Source organism: Orcinus orca, chromosome 14 (assembly GCF_937001465.1).
Source record: "Orcinus orca chromosome 14, mOrcOrc1.1, whole genome shotgun sequence".
NCBI lineage: Eukaryota > Metazoa > Chordata > Mammalia > Artiodactyla > Delphinidae > Orcinus > Orcinus orca.
In genome coordinates, this window is record NC_064572.1 from 55,499,353 (window position 1) to 55,511,959 (window position 12,607).

The following is a 12,607-nucleotide window of genomic DNA, read 5'->3' on the forward strand; positions in this document are numbered from 1 at the left end:
ATAAATAAGTTTACTTAATCCTTAAAATAATTCTGCAAGGGGGGTATTGTTATCCCCATTGACTTATGATGAAACTGAGGCTCAGAAAGTTTGAATGTACTGAATGAGGTCATTCAGCTACCAAGCTGTAGAATTCAGATTCAATTCCAGTCAGTCTATCTCTAAAGGCTATGCTCTCCCACTGTATCTTATCTGGGTGAACATACCCAGGTGGCTTGGTAGTCTATGATAAATGAATAATTTGGACCCACATAATTAGAAAGTGAATTTTCCTGGTTTTAACTAATAAGAAATGTAAGAAAATTACCTTGTATAAATGTGTAATCCTACTTTTAGATTTTATTATGGACATGATTTTATAACTTCCTATTTTGATTAAGGGCAATTAATAAGCTGCCTATATAATAAATTTTGCTTGCCCCTCTCCCCAAAAAATAAAACTCACCACTTTTTAGATAAACCTGCTCTCTTATTTTAGCTTCAGTGTATATTAATAGATTAAATTGGGATTTTATATTATCTCAGAAGTTCATCTAATTTAGGATATCTCATTTTGGATCAAATTATCTGATACACGATGCAATGGATCACCCATAAAGCCACCGTTGCTAAATAATGTTTGTTTCATTCAAAAAATATTTAGCCTCAAATGCTTAGCTTTATTAAAACTTACTTTACTCTGTTATATTCTTTGTTAGATTATTTAAAAATACTAATTTTATTTACTTTAAATTATTTTTAGGTTATGAAATCTAAAATATATGTCATTATCACAAATTAAACAATGCATATGTGTATAAAGAGAAATGTCATAGAAGAGAAGAGGTTAGAGAAACAGGCAGAGGTCAGTTTATGTTGGTCCTGTGGATCAGATAAAGGACTTTGGATTTGACTCATATTCAGTAGGAAGCCAATGGAAGACTTTAAGCAGGAGAATAACATGATCTGATTTATGTTTTAAGAAAAGCACTCTGGACTTCCCTGGTGGTGCAGTGGTTAAGAATCCGCCTGCCAATGCAGGGGACGTGGGTTCAATCCCTGGTCTGGGAAGATCCCACATGCTGCGGAACAGCTAAGCCCCTGAACCACAACTACTGAACCTGTGCTCTAGAGACCGTAAGCCACAACTACTGAGCCAACGTGCTGCAACTACTGAAGCCCACATGCCTAGAGCCCGTGCTCCGCAGCAAGAGAAGCCACCACAATGAGAAGCCCACGCACCACAGTGAAGAGTAGCCCCCGCTCACCGCAACTAGAGAAAGCCCACGCAGCAACGAAGACCCAACGCAGCCAAAAATGAAAAAAAGAAAAGAAAAGAGAGGAAAAGCGCTCTGGCTGCCATATGAAGGGTGGATCACAAAGGAGGGCAAGAGTGGGATCCAGAAGGCCAGTTGAGAGGTGTGGTCAATGTTAGGGAAAAGACAGTGGTAACTGAAGATGATGGGGAAACAATGGAAACAGACAGAAAGGATCATGTTTGGTATCTTATTCGTGGGTTGAATTGAGGGTTGGGCTGGCTAGAGAGAGCAAAGTGTCAAAGATAGCTCCTAGGTTTGAGGACTGAGCTATGGATGGCAGCATTTTCTGAAACGGAGAATAAGAGAGAAGCAGGATGCTTCCCTTGTTGCAAGATTTATATGTGTGCATACTTGGGGGATGGAGTGGCTCCTAGAATTTAATCCTACTCTACTGCTCACATACATTTTGTAATTTTTCAGTTGTGGCCAGTAGACTCTAGGGTGGTCCCCATGATCCCAACTTGCTGGTACTCATGCTTTGTGTCATCTTCTCCCGTTGAGTATTGATACCCATGATTTGCTTCTAGCCAATGGAAAGTAGCAAATGTGACAGAATGTACATGAACACATATTCATGGCTCCATTACATAACATTGTAACCCATTTTTTTCTAGGAAACTCTCTCTCTGGTTGGCTTTGGAGAAGCAAGCTATTTATTATGAGCTAGCCTATGAAGAGAGCCAAATGGCAGCAACTAAGGGCAGTCTCTGATTAAGAGCCAGCAAGAAACTGAGGCCCTTAGTCCAACAACCTGAAATGAATTAAATGCTGCCAATAACTACATGAGTTTGGAATCAGATCCTTCCCCAGTCGAGCCTCAGATAAGACAGCAGCCCCAGTCAACACCTTGACTGTGGCTTTTTGATACCCTAAGGCAGCTAAGCTGAGCTCAGATTCCTGATCCTGACACATAATAAATGTGTCATTTTAAGTATATTTGAGGTAATATTGCTAAATAGAAATTGATAAGTAATACACCAATTTTCTTAAACTATTTTCTTAAAAGAAAATATAGCCGTAACAGGATTCAGATTTCTCCCATATATAAATTCCTATTCCTGTTTTGAAAATTTTGCTTTTTATAAGTATATAATATTTATAAATGTGTAAGTCTATATACTCTTTCCAATAACATACATATAAAAGTTTTGCAAATATCTGTCAATTTAACACTTATAGAATTATAAGCTACAAGGAAACTTGGATAGGTGAAGCAACTTGCCCAAGTTCCTACAGCTAGTCAGTGACAAATCCAAGAACAAAACTTACCACACTGAAATGCGATTTTCACATTCACATAACATATGTGAAAGTCTTGACAATCTTGACAATCTTGACAATCTTCCACTTTTAAAGTGTATACTATCAAAACCTTTCGAGAACTCCCAAAAGGCAAAAATTTTCTCACCTAGAAAGTATACTGCCACATGTGAACTTTAGCATTATGAAACGCATCAAAGCTGAATCAGATGGATTTATTGTGTTTGACTCCTTCCTTCACTCTAAATTTTTTAATAAGAAAGGAGAAGATGGTTTTTAGCTCTTATATTTTACTCAGGATCTTATTAAATACACATGCAGCCATAGGAGATGCTGAAAAAGAAAGCAAGCACAGCCTCTGCTCTCAAAAAGCTGCTAGTTTGAAGTGGCACAGATAGATGTCTGGGCTTAATATAAAGCTGTCTGAAAATGTTTCATTTGGCCCTGATAAGAAAGCATAAATGATAATGCATGCAAAGTGCCTGGCACAGAGTAAATGTACCCATTACTGTTATTACCAAACGGAAGGGACAAGGGAGGTGCCCAGGGGCAGTATGGACCAAATTTTAAGAAAGTGATGAACCAAACCTCACCACCCAATTACTTCATAATTACCCATAATTTAACTTTCAACAGTTTGTCATCCTATTTGATAAAGACCTTTATGAAAAGAAAAGAACGCTCAGCAGCAGTAACTGGAAATGATTCATCAAAGGGAACAATTGCCCAACCCTTGCCAGGTGGAGAAAGTTGCAGAAAGTTGCACCAAAACAAACAAATACTTTTGGCTGACGCTAGAAGGCTGAGTAATATTTACAGGCAAACTGCGGGGTTTAGCAGGCAAAACCTCATAGCTCTTCGATTCTTTTTGGCAGACATATATTGAGCATCTACTGTGGATCAAACCCCGTGCTAGACACTAGGGATGTAAAAATGATTAAGAGACAGTCTTTGGCTCCAAAAAAAAAATTGTAATAGAGTTCTGTGATCATGGGGTTTCTTTACGGGGTGATGAAAATGTTCTAAAACTGATCCTGGTGGTGGTTGCACAACCTTGTGAATATAGTTAAAACCATTGAATTGTACATTTTAAATGGGTGAGCTGTATGGTATGTGAATTCTATCTCAATGAAACTGTTAGGAAAAAAGTCACAGTAGATGTTGGTTTCTTGAGTGCTCAAACAGCCTGAATACTTCACACCTCTCTGTGTCCATGCCCTTTGCCATGTGACTTTCCTGTGATGGGTGGGGAAATGAAAGAGTCATTTCCCCACCCATCAAATCTGGGTTCACCTTATGAATTGCTATTTCTCATAGAATGCAGGGAAATGACTTTTTGCCAGTGCTGAGCCTGGGACTCAAGAACACGTGCATGTTTCCATTTGACATTTGCTTCACTGCCATTGCCATGAGAACATGCTTAGATAGGAGAAGAGAGACATGTGGTGCAGAGCAGATTCTCTTTAATCATCCCAAGGTCATCCTAGATTAGCCAAAAGCCAGCCAACTCCCAGACATGAGCCCAGTCATGACCAGAAAAACCACCCAGTCAAGCCCAACCCTCGTGGTCAACCTTCAAACTTACAAACTCGATATTTTTGTTTTAAGCCACTGTGTTTTTAGGTTGTTTGCAGGAATTTTTTTTTTTTTTTTGGTAGAAATAGGTAACTGATACAGTGAGATAACACAGCATTCAAGTGTCGTCCCATAAACTTGAAGGAAGGTGATAGGATAATGAATGAAATTCAGAGCTTCCTAGTCACCTTCTACAGAGGAGGGGTGGAAGGATTAGAATACATATATTCAATTGTGTGTGTGTGTGCATAAAAACATACATAAAAATATAAAAATGCTGGTCAAAAGTAGTACAAGGTGGTTGGAAATTCCACAGTGACATTTTAAAAATGAGAACTTCACCTTAATTTTTTCAGCATAAAAGTTTAGCCAAACAACATCACAGATACGACATTCATAATAAAAAAAGCATAACCTCAATCTATGCATGAGAAAATGTCAGAGTAATCCAAATTGTGGAACATTCTAGTTAAAACAACAACAACAACAAACTGGCCGGTACCTAGAAGTGTTAAGGTCATGAAAGACAAAACAACAACAACAAAAAAAAATTGAGCTACTTTACAAGATTGGAGGAAATAAAGGAGACATGACAATTAAATGAAATGTGGAATCCTTGGATTCTAGAACAGAAAAAGGACATTAGTGGAACAATTAGTAAATTTTGAATAAGATCCGTAGATTAGTTAATAGTAAAAAGTAGTAAATCAATGTTAATTTTAGGTTTCAATAATTGTTCTATATAAATAAGTTCTCAACTTTTGTAGAAGCTGGGTGAAGGATTATATGGGAACTCTGTGTACTATTTTTGTAACTTTTTTCTAAGTCTAAAATTATTTCAAGATAAAAATCTTTTTAAATAAGAAAGTTAGGCCAAGGGTAATGTGATCACATTTATATATATATATATATATATATATATATATATATATTTTTTTTTTTTTTAAAGAGGGAAGAGTATATAAAAAACTGTTAACAGCAGCAAATAATATGTTGACATGCCAGGTACTATTCTAGATATTGGTGGTATGGTAATCAACAAGACAGAAAAATCACCAGACTCTCTTGTAAATAGAAATATACAGGATAATTTCAGCTGGTGCTAAATACTATGTAGAAAATAAAACAGGCTAAAAGTAGAAACGGATTGGGTGAGCTACTTTAGATTAGGTAGCCAGGAAAACTCTTTTCTGGAAGTGTTATTTGAATGAGATCTGACTGACCCAAAAAACCAACTTTGTGAAGATATGGAAGGGGCATTCTAGACATGGAAAAGCAAAGCAAAGGCCCTGAGGCAGAAGCAAATATGAAGAATGCCAGGAAGAGAAAGGCTAGACTAGCCAGGGTAGAACGTGACCAGGTCAGACTAGAGCATAGACATCATCCATAGTAGGTAGGCCCGGGTAAAGAGTTTGTGTTTTATGTAAAGAATGAAACCACTGGAAGGTTTTAAGAGGGGTTGGACATGTGACTGACATTCTTAAAAATGTTGTTTCATTTTTTGTGGAAAATGACCAACAGGTAGACAAGAATGGAAAGAGGGAAGCCTGTTGGAGGCAACGTCAACAGTCTAGAGAAGGAGGTTGGTGGCTTGATTAGGGTGGTCACTGAAAGTGGAAAGCAGTGAATGATTCCAGTATATTGTGTTGAAGGTGGAGCTGACTAAATTTTGCAGATGAATTGAATGTGGGAGGTGAGAGAAGGCAAGGAATCTAGGATTCCTTGTTTTCTTGTGCAACTTGGAGGGATTCTGGTGCCAATTACCTTGGAAGAGTGATGGAGGAACAGTATTCTTGGGGGAAAAAAATCAAGAATTCTGTTCTGGATACATTAGAGACATTAGACCTTCGTTATTTCAGGGGGTGTGTGTGTGTGAGTGTATTTATATTTTCCAGGAACTTACATTTTGGAAAAATAATGAAGTTTAGGAACATTCAAACTATGTTAGACCAACCAGGTGCCCCAATGATTCAAAATAAAGACAGGGAGCGTATCTCACCTGGAAAAGTTACTGAGCTGAGACTAATATATAGGACAGATGGCTCCATCCTTAAAACAAGCAGTTATAGAAGTCACAAAGAAAAGTGATGTATTAAATTTGTTCCTTAGCGTGAACAATGGTGGGCATCCATGGGTGAACCATTTTACAATTGTCATCACCCGTGTAAATACGACATCTTTCATGAGGAAAATAAATGAAACCGTGCGCATGTCCTTAGGGTTTAGGAAAGGAAACTCTGACCAAATGTGCATGTAGTTAGAGATATCATAGTGATTTCTTTTTCTTTTCTTTTCTTAAAGGAACAGTGCACAGGGCACCTGGGGACTATAGGAGGGTAACTATTGGAGGGACTATGGTATTGCGGCCAAGGGCGTAGACTGTTGAGCCCCAAAACCTGCCACTCCGCCACTCACTGGTGGTATAGCTTGCAAGTTCTGTAACTTCCCTGTGCCTTAGTTATATCATCTGTAAAATAGGGGGACGATATACAGTAGACCCTGTAGTGCCTGCCCCTTGCCTTCCCCAGATTCCCCTTCTCAGCTGCTGGAGTGTTACCAGAAGATGGCATTCACCTATTAGCCCTCTTTGGGCATTGCCATGGCTGAGGAAAACGGTCTCTCCTAAGGTCACACCCCCTTCCACGTGCAGCCCACATCCAATGACTGAGCAAAAAAGAGTATAAAGGCCTGAACCTTCACCCCAATTCAGGGCAGCTGGAAGAGCCTTCCCAGCTCCAGAGCTCCATGTGGGGTTGACTGAAGGCTTCACTGGGCTTCAACCTCAACATCTCACCCTGCCCAATCCTGCTTCCTTCTCCTCCCTTCCCCAAGAGTGGATCCCAAGACCCCTCTCTGAGAAACATTTTGCAATTCTCATCACCCTCACAGAGTCTGCTTCCTAGAGAGCCCAGCCTGTGAGGTAAGAGTACCCTCCTCCTCTTAGGGGGATCCTTAGGAATAAATAAGTCACTATAATGAGGCACTTAAAAGAGCGTGTGCACACAGTAAGTGGAATATAAGCGTTAGGTATTGTTATGGAAGTGTTTTCTTATGAGATTATCAATGCCTACAAAACTACAAATAGTTTTCCCCTTTAGCCATAAAAGGTTCATCACAGTGGTTTGAGTTAATTCTCCATAATTGTGTTACATACAAATGAAGTTAACTTGCTTGTTTTAGATGATGAGAGGGAAGAAATGTATTTCTGGCCTATTTGTTGCTACTGAGATCCCCTCATTCCTGATTGTCAGGGGGCATCTCTGTTTTCAAACTGACTATAAACACTTTCTCATTTATCCACTGGGGGGTTTTTTTAATGGAGAAAAGGTAGATGTGAATTATATTTTTATTAGGCTGTGATTACATACATCTCCTTGATAGAGACTTCTTCATGCCAGGACTTGGCATTTGCAGGGTCTTCTGAGATGAGGGTCTCATCCTCTGAGATGAGAGGGAACAAATGTCTTGAGCTGAGCCCATTCTGTACAGACAGAACAGTTGTGATAACCAGGGGGAGGGATGGATATTAAGCTCATTTTGTCACTGCATTTTTTTTTTCCTGGTTCATAAGTACTTGATCCTTATGGACTAAAATAGAGATGGAACTTTTCCCATAAAACTGAAGGTTCTAAAACAAGAATAACCAAAGAGCTTCTGTACTTGAAAGCAGTGAATACAAGATCACATATAGCTAAATTTGAAAAACAAATGTTAACCCAAAAATCAGATTATACATTAGATTAAACCACAGTCTAACACATCAGGAGAAAGAAAGAACTGACAAATGCAAGCTGTATGAAAAGTAGAGGCTACGGTGGGTAAGAATTTATCTTTGCTTTACCCATAATTCTTCAAAGAGCATTAGTTGTATAATTTGGTTAAAGCCATGTGTACAACGTATAGAAGAGGTCACTGTATTCTTCTTCCAATTAGAAAGCCAGAAAGTTTGTGATTCCATTTCCCCATATGAGTCTAATATTATTCCCTGATACAAAGCTTCCAGCCTGTGAAGAGTTTGGGAAATAGTCACCAAAAGAAGTAATCCTCCCGTCCTGTTCAACGGGAGTCCTGAGTTGTTTGCTTCTTATCTACCTGTGTTCATCTGAAGGCCTTTGGCTTGCGTGAGACTCCATGCCATTACCCATGGCAGTCGGGGTACACGTCTTCGCTCCAGTGGGCTCCTCGTTTCTCGGCCACAAGTTGAATAAATTGGGAGTGGCTGGCATAAAGCTTGAGTTTATCATTATTGTCCACCCATCCCCCTTTCTTGGCATCGTCGCCAGCTTCCAGAAGAAGATGATCCATTTCCTCCCCTGTTTCATCACGGTAGTTCACAGCCTCTGTCCCCATCCACGTGTTATCGTGTTCCAGGGATCATCCACATAGCCTTTACAGACCACAAAGTGTTCCTGGCTGAATAGTTTGTGCAATTGTTTCTTCGACTCCTGTGTTTCTGCTCTGGATTTCTGTAAGGAGTTCATGGCTCCCTCACCAAATTCTCTCTTCATTGTGGTACTAATCTTCTCTCCCAGATCCACCATCCCCCCTGGGATGGCCCATGCCCCACAGTCCTTCCTTTTGATGGCTACAAATTGCAGGATGTTTCTCCCAGAAACAGGGTGGGTAACTGTATTTCCCTTGCTATCCTTTTTCCACCCAGTTAAGATGGGATCTGCAGCATGATTGGGGCCCCAACGCCCCAAAAGCCCTCAGCCAACCAACCCTGGCCGAACTGCAGGATTTCTAGGTCTACCATTTTCAACCTCATACCAACCGTTTCTGGCTCCTTCTCTCAACATGCCCATCCTTTTCATTAAATTTAAGAGAGAAGTTTCTTTCACCCAAAAGAGGGTCTGCCCACCTGGGTCCGGCCAAGACTGAGCCAGAAGTGTACTCGACAGCCTTGTATTCCGGCCACTCAACCAGCCAGCTCACTTTCCCGTTGGGGACCTGGCTTTGCCCCACTTTAGAGCCAGGGTAAGGCGATGTCCTGGCCTTCTTGTGGGGCGTCTCAGCAGGGCCGTTTGAAACGGACATGAAGCTTGGAGGAAACCCATGTGAGGAAAATGGGCTCTAGCCGGCTGAGATGTTAGGGCAGCTGCTGGGCCTGACTGCCACAGAGGCCAAGGCCACAGAGAGAGACACGGTCGCTAAAGCCTTTGCCAGGCCATTTTTGGCTGTGTTGGGTGAATGCCAGCCATTCACCACCCAGTAGGCTGTAAGGATTTCCATTGCTCTCAGGTGGGGCGCTTCCAGTCGCAAGGGCGGGGCTCCCGACCTTGCCAGTAGGGGGCCAACGGCACAGCTGAGCCGCAGAGGATGAGCGCCTCACCACAAACCCCGCCCAGCGCCCCCTTGGGGCCATTGCTGCATTTGTACTTCACTACATTGAAAGGTTTCAACGTCTGGAAGGGATTCTAAAGGGTTGAGAACATTGTTCAAACACCACCAACAAAATCAGCACACAACAAAAGTGCTTTCTTGCTTAGCAGGGTATTAGTCTTCTGGGTAGACTTAGTTCACTAGTCTAGGACCAGTATCTGTTTGGGAGAAGGCAGAAAGAATGTGTTGGAGGCTCTGGGGGACAAAAGGCTCCTTATTTGGGATGCTCAAAAGCCTGGTGAGGGTGCCCTTGAAGGAGAAAGCTCACTTGGTGCACCCTGCATGGTCCTGGTGAGAAATCCATGAGGTGTGCACACATGGTATGGGGGATGGTTCCAAATCTCAGGCCCATCATTTTACTAGCTGAATGGCTTAGGCAGGTTGCACAAGCTTTATATTCAAAGGAGTAATGGCTACCGCATACCAGGAGCTGTCAAGCACAGAAGATTGTACTGAGGTCTGGACCATATGGCCTCTGCTCTTAAAGGATTCTGGTTGAGGAGGCAGCACATACATTTAAAAATAGAAGTAGGGACTTCCCTGGTGGCGCAGTGGTTAAGAATCCACCTCCCAATGCAGGGGACACAGGTTCGAGCCCTGGTCCGGGAAGATTCCATATGCCGCAGAGCAACTAAGCCCATGTGTCGCAACTACTGAGCCCGCGTGCTGCAACTACTGAAGCCTGCGCGCCTAGAGCCCGTGCTCCTCAACAAGAGAAGCCACCGCAATGAGAAGCCCGCGCACCGCAACAAAGAGTAGCTCCTGCTTGCCACAACTAGAGAAAGCCCACATGCAGCAATGAAGACCCAATGCAGCCAAAAATAAATTTTAAAAAAAATAGGAGTAACATGGGAAGGGCAGTGCACAGTAATCCTTAAGAGTTGAACACAATCAGGTTCAAATCCCAGCTTTCCCTCCTCAACTGGGATCTTCTTGGGCAAAGTTACTTAAGTTACAAAAGCTCACTTCAGTTTCCTCAAGTGTAAGATGGAAATAGAAATATCTACCTCATAGAATTCTGGTGACAATTAAGTAGGCTGTTACACGTAAAGCTGTACATAACTCGTCCATCATACATATTCAGAAATGCTAGTTGTCATTACTATAGTTATCATTAACTTTTTGACCCTGCACCTTGCAAACTGCAGATTAGAACAGGACAGTTGAAATGATCATGGGAATTGAGTGGCTCACATACAAGATCAGAGTTAAATAAGCTACGATTCACTGTCTGGAAAAATTCAGGCTGAAAAACAACAGCGTCTAGGTCCTGAAATGATATGTGAAGCAGCGGTACAGGCTAAGTCATTATATCTAAGAAAACAAACCCTAGGGAAAGGTCTCTGAACATTTGAAACAGATAGTTTTAGGACAAATGGAGTACTATATACTCTAATTTAAACCCAAAGGATATTTAACATTTCCCAAAATTTGTTCCATATTACACCACTCCTATGAGAAAGATGTTCAAGGAATAAATGATTTGATGGTCAAATATGTTTGGGAAATTCTACATATTTTATCACCCTCCTTTAAGAGTTTAGGACTCATAGAATATTTTAAAGATCCTGTGAATTCCAGTAGAAACAAATCAACCCAACAGTTTAATTCTGTTTCATCCAGTATTTTCCAAACTACCCGACTAGAGAATGCAATAGCTGGTATTATTTTAAGAACACACTTCCTCAAGTTTAGAAGAGTTTCAAAATACATATGTGTGCTTGGGGGTAGATCTCTAATCCTTTCAAGTTATCATCATCATCATCACTATTGGAAGACAGCTACTGAATACTCACTCATCACCCTCATAAACTGAATGAGCTACGCTTCCGAAAGGCTTGAAACCCAGAAACAGCTGGGACTATAGAGAACAAAATGGTAGAAGAGAATTGAAAGCAGACACATATGAGACCTGGTCATCATTAACCATCGTCATCATTGTTGAGAATTTGCTGTGTGCAAAGTACCACTAGAAAAGAAAGATGATCATTAAGGGGCATGGTCCCAGCTCTGAAACTCATGTCTTCTTATGGCTTCATTTTTTCAATCATGGAATTCCTATTCTTCTGAGCCTCCCGGAAATGTATTAGGAAAACCACTGATATGAAAATTTAAACATTTTGGGAGAAGACACTTGTATATTCCTCATATTATTATTTCCAGGTATCATAATCTAACTCACAAGAAACGAAAGAAGCAGAAGTATTGGGTCTGGTTCTAGCTTCCCCATCATAGGCTGTGTAGCTCAGCATCCAACCTTGGCTTCCTTGGGTCCTGATTCTTCATATAAAAGGAATCAGATGGCCTCTGTTATCTACAAAAGTCCTTCTGGCTTTAAAATTGTATGATTCCAGGATGTATGAAAATCTCATCATTGGAAGGCCAAGGTCAAATGCTATGAAGCAAAAAGACCAGATGTTCAAATATAAACAACCAGATGCCAGGGGGCAATGACACTTGAGGAAGGCAAGGGAGCAAGGAAGGCATGGTGTGTCAAGTAAATTCAGAATTAGACTGGACCAAGTAAGAGTTGATGGAGCACCTGGTAAGGAACATCAAAACCAGTAATGAGGGATTTGTTTTGCTTTTAGCATCATCAAAGGGAAGAAGACTTAAATCAGACCATTTGATGATCACAATGCAAAAGGTGCCCTAAGGGAAGAAAATGAAATACTAAAATAGAGACCAAAAGAATTATTGGTTGGGAAACCACTGGGGAGATTCTCTTTCCTAAATTGTCTTCTGAGGCAGAAAAACAAACAGAGCTAGACAGAGAGAATGTTCTGGTCCCATCCACGAGAAAGCCCTAAAGGAACTCTAAGCACAATCAAAGAACAAATCTTTGACCTGTCACTTTGAACTATTCCTGGACTAGAGATTGTGTGATTCCCATTTTATCAAGAATATTATGGGGACGGGGAAGACCAGGGTGATTACAGGGCCCTAGCAGTGCAAGAATCCCTGATCATCCTTCCAACCTCTTTGGGAAGCAGAAACAAGTGGTACCAAGGCAACTGGATTATCATGAATTACCCACCTCTTCCCAAAGTGATGCTAAGGCTCAACTTCTGAAAGAAATCTGGAAGGAAGGC

General features: G+C 40.9%; 1 pseudogene; it reads right to left on the reverse strand.

Annotated features, from left to right (window-relative positions):
- Nucleotides 1-8,270: 8,270 nt before the first annotated feature.
- On the reverse strand, nucleotides 8,271-9,185 carry LOC101285292 (ADP-ribose pyrophosphatase, mitochondrial-like; annotated as a pseudogene).
- Between the last annotated feature and the right edge of the window lie 3,422 nt (nucleotides 9,186-12,607).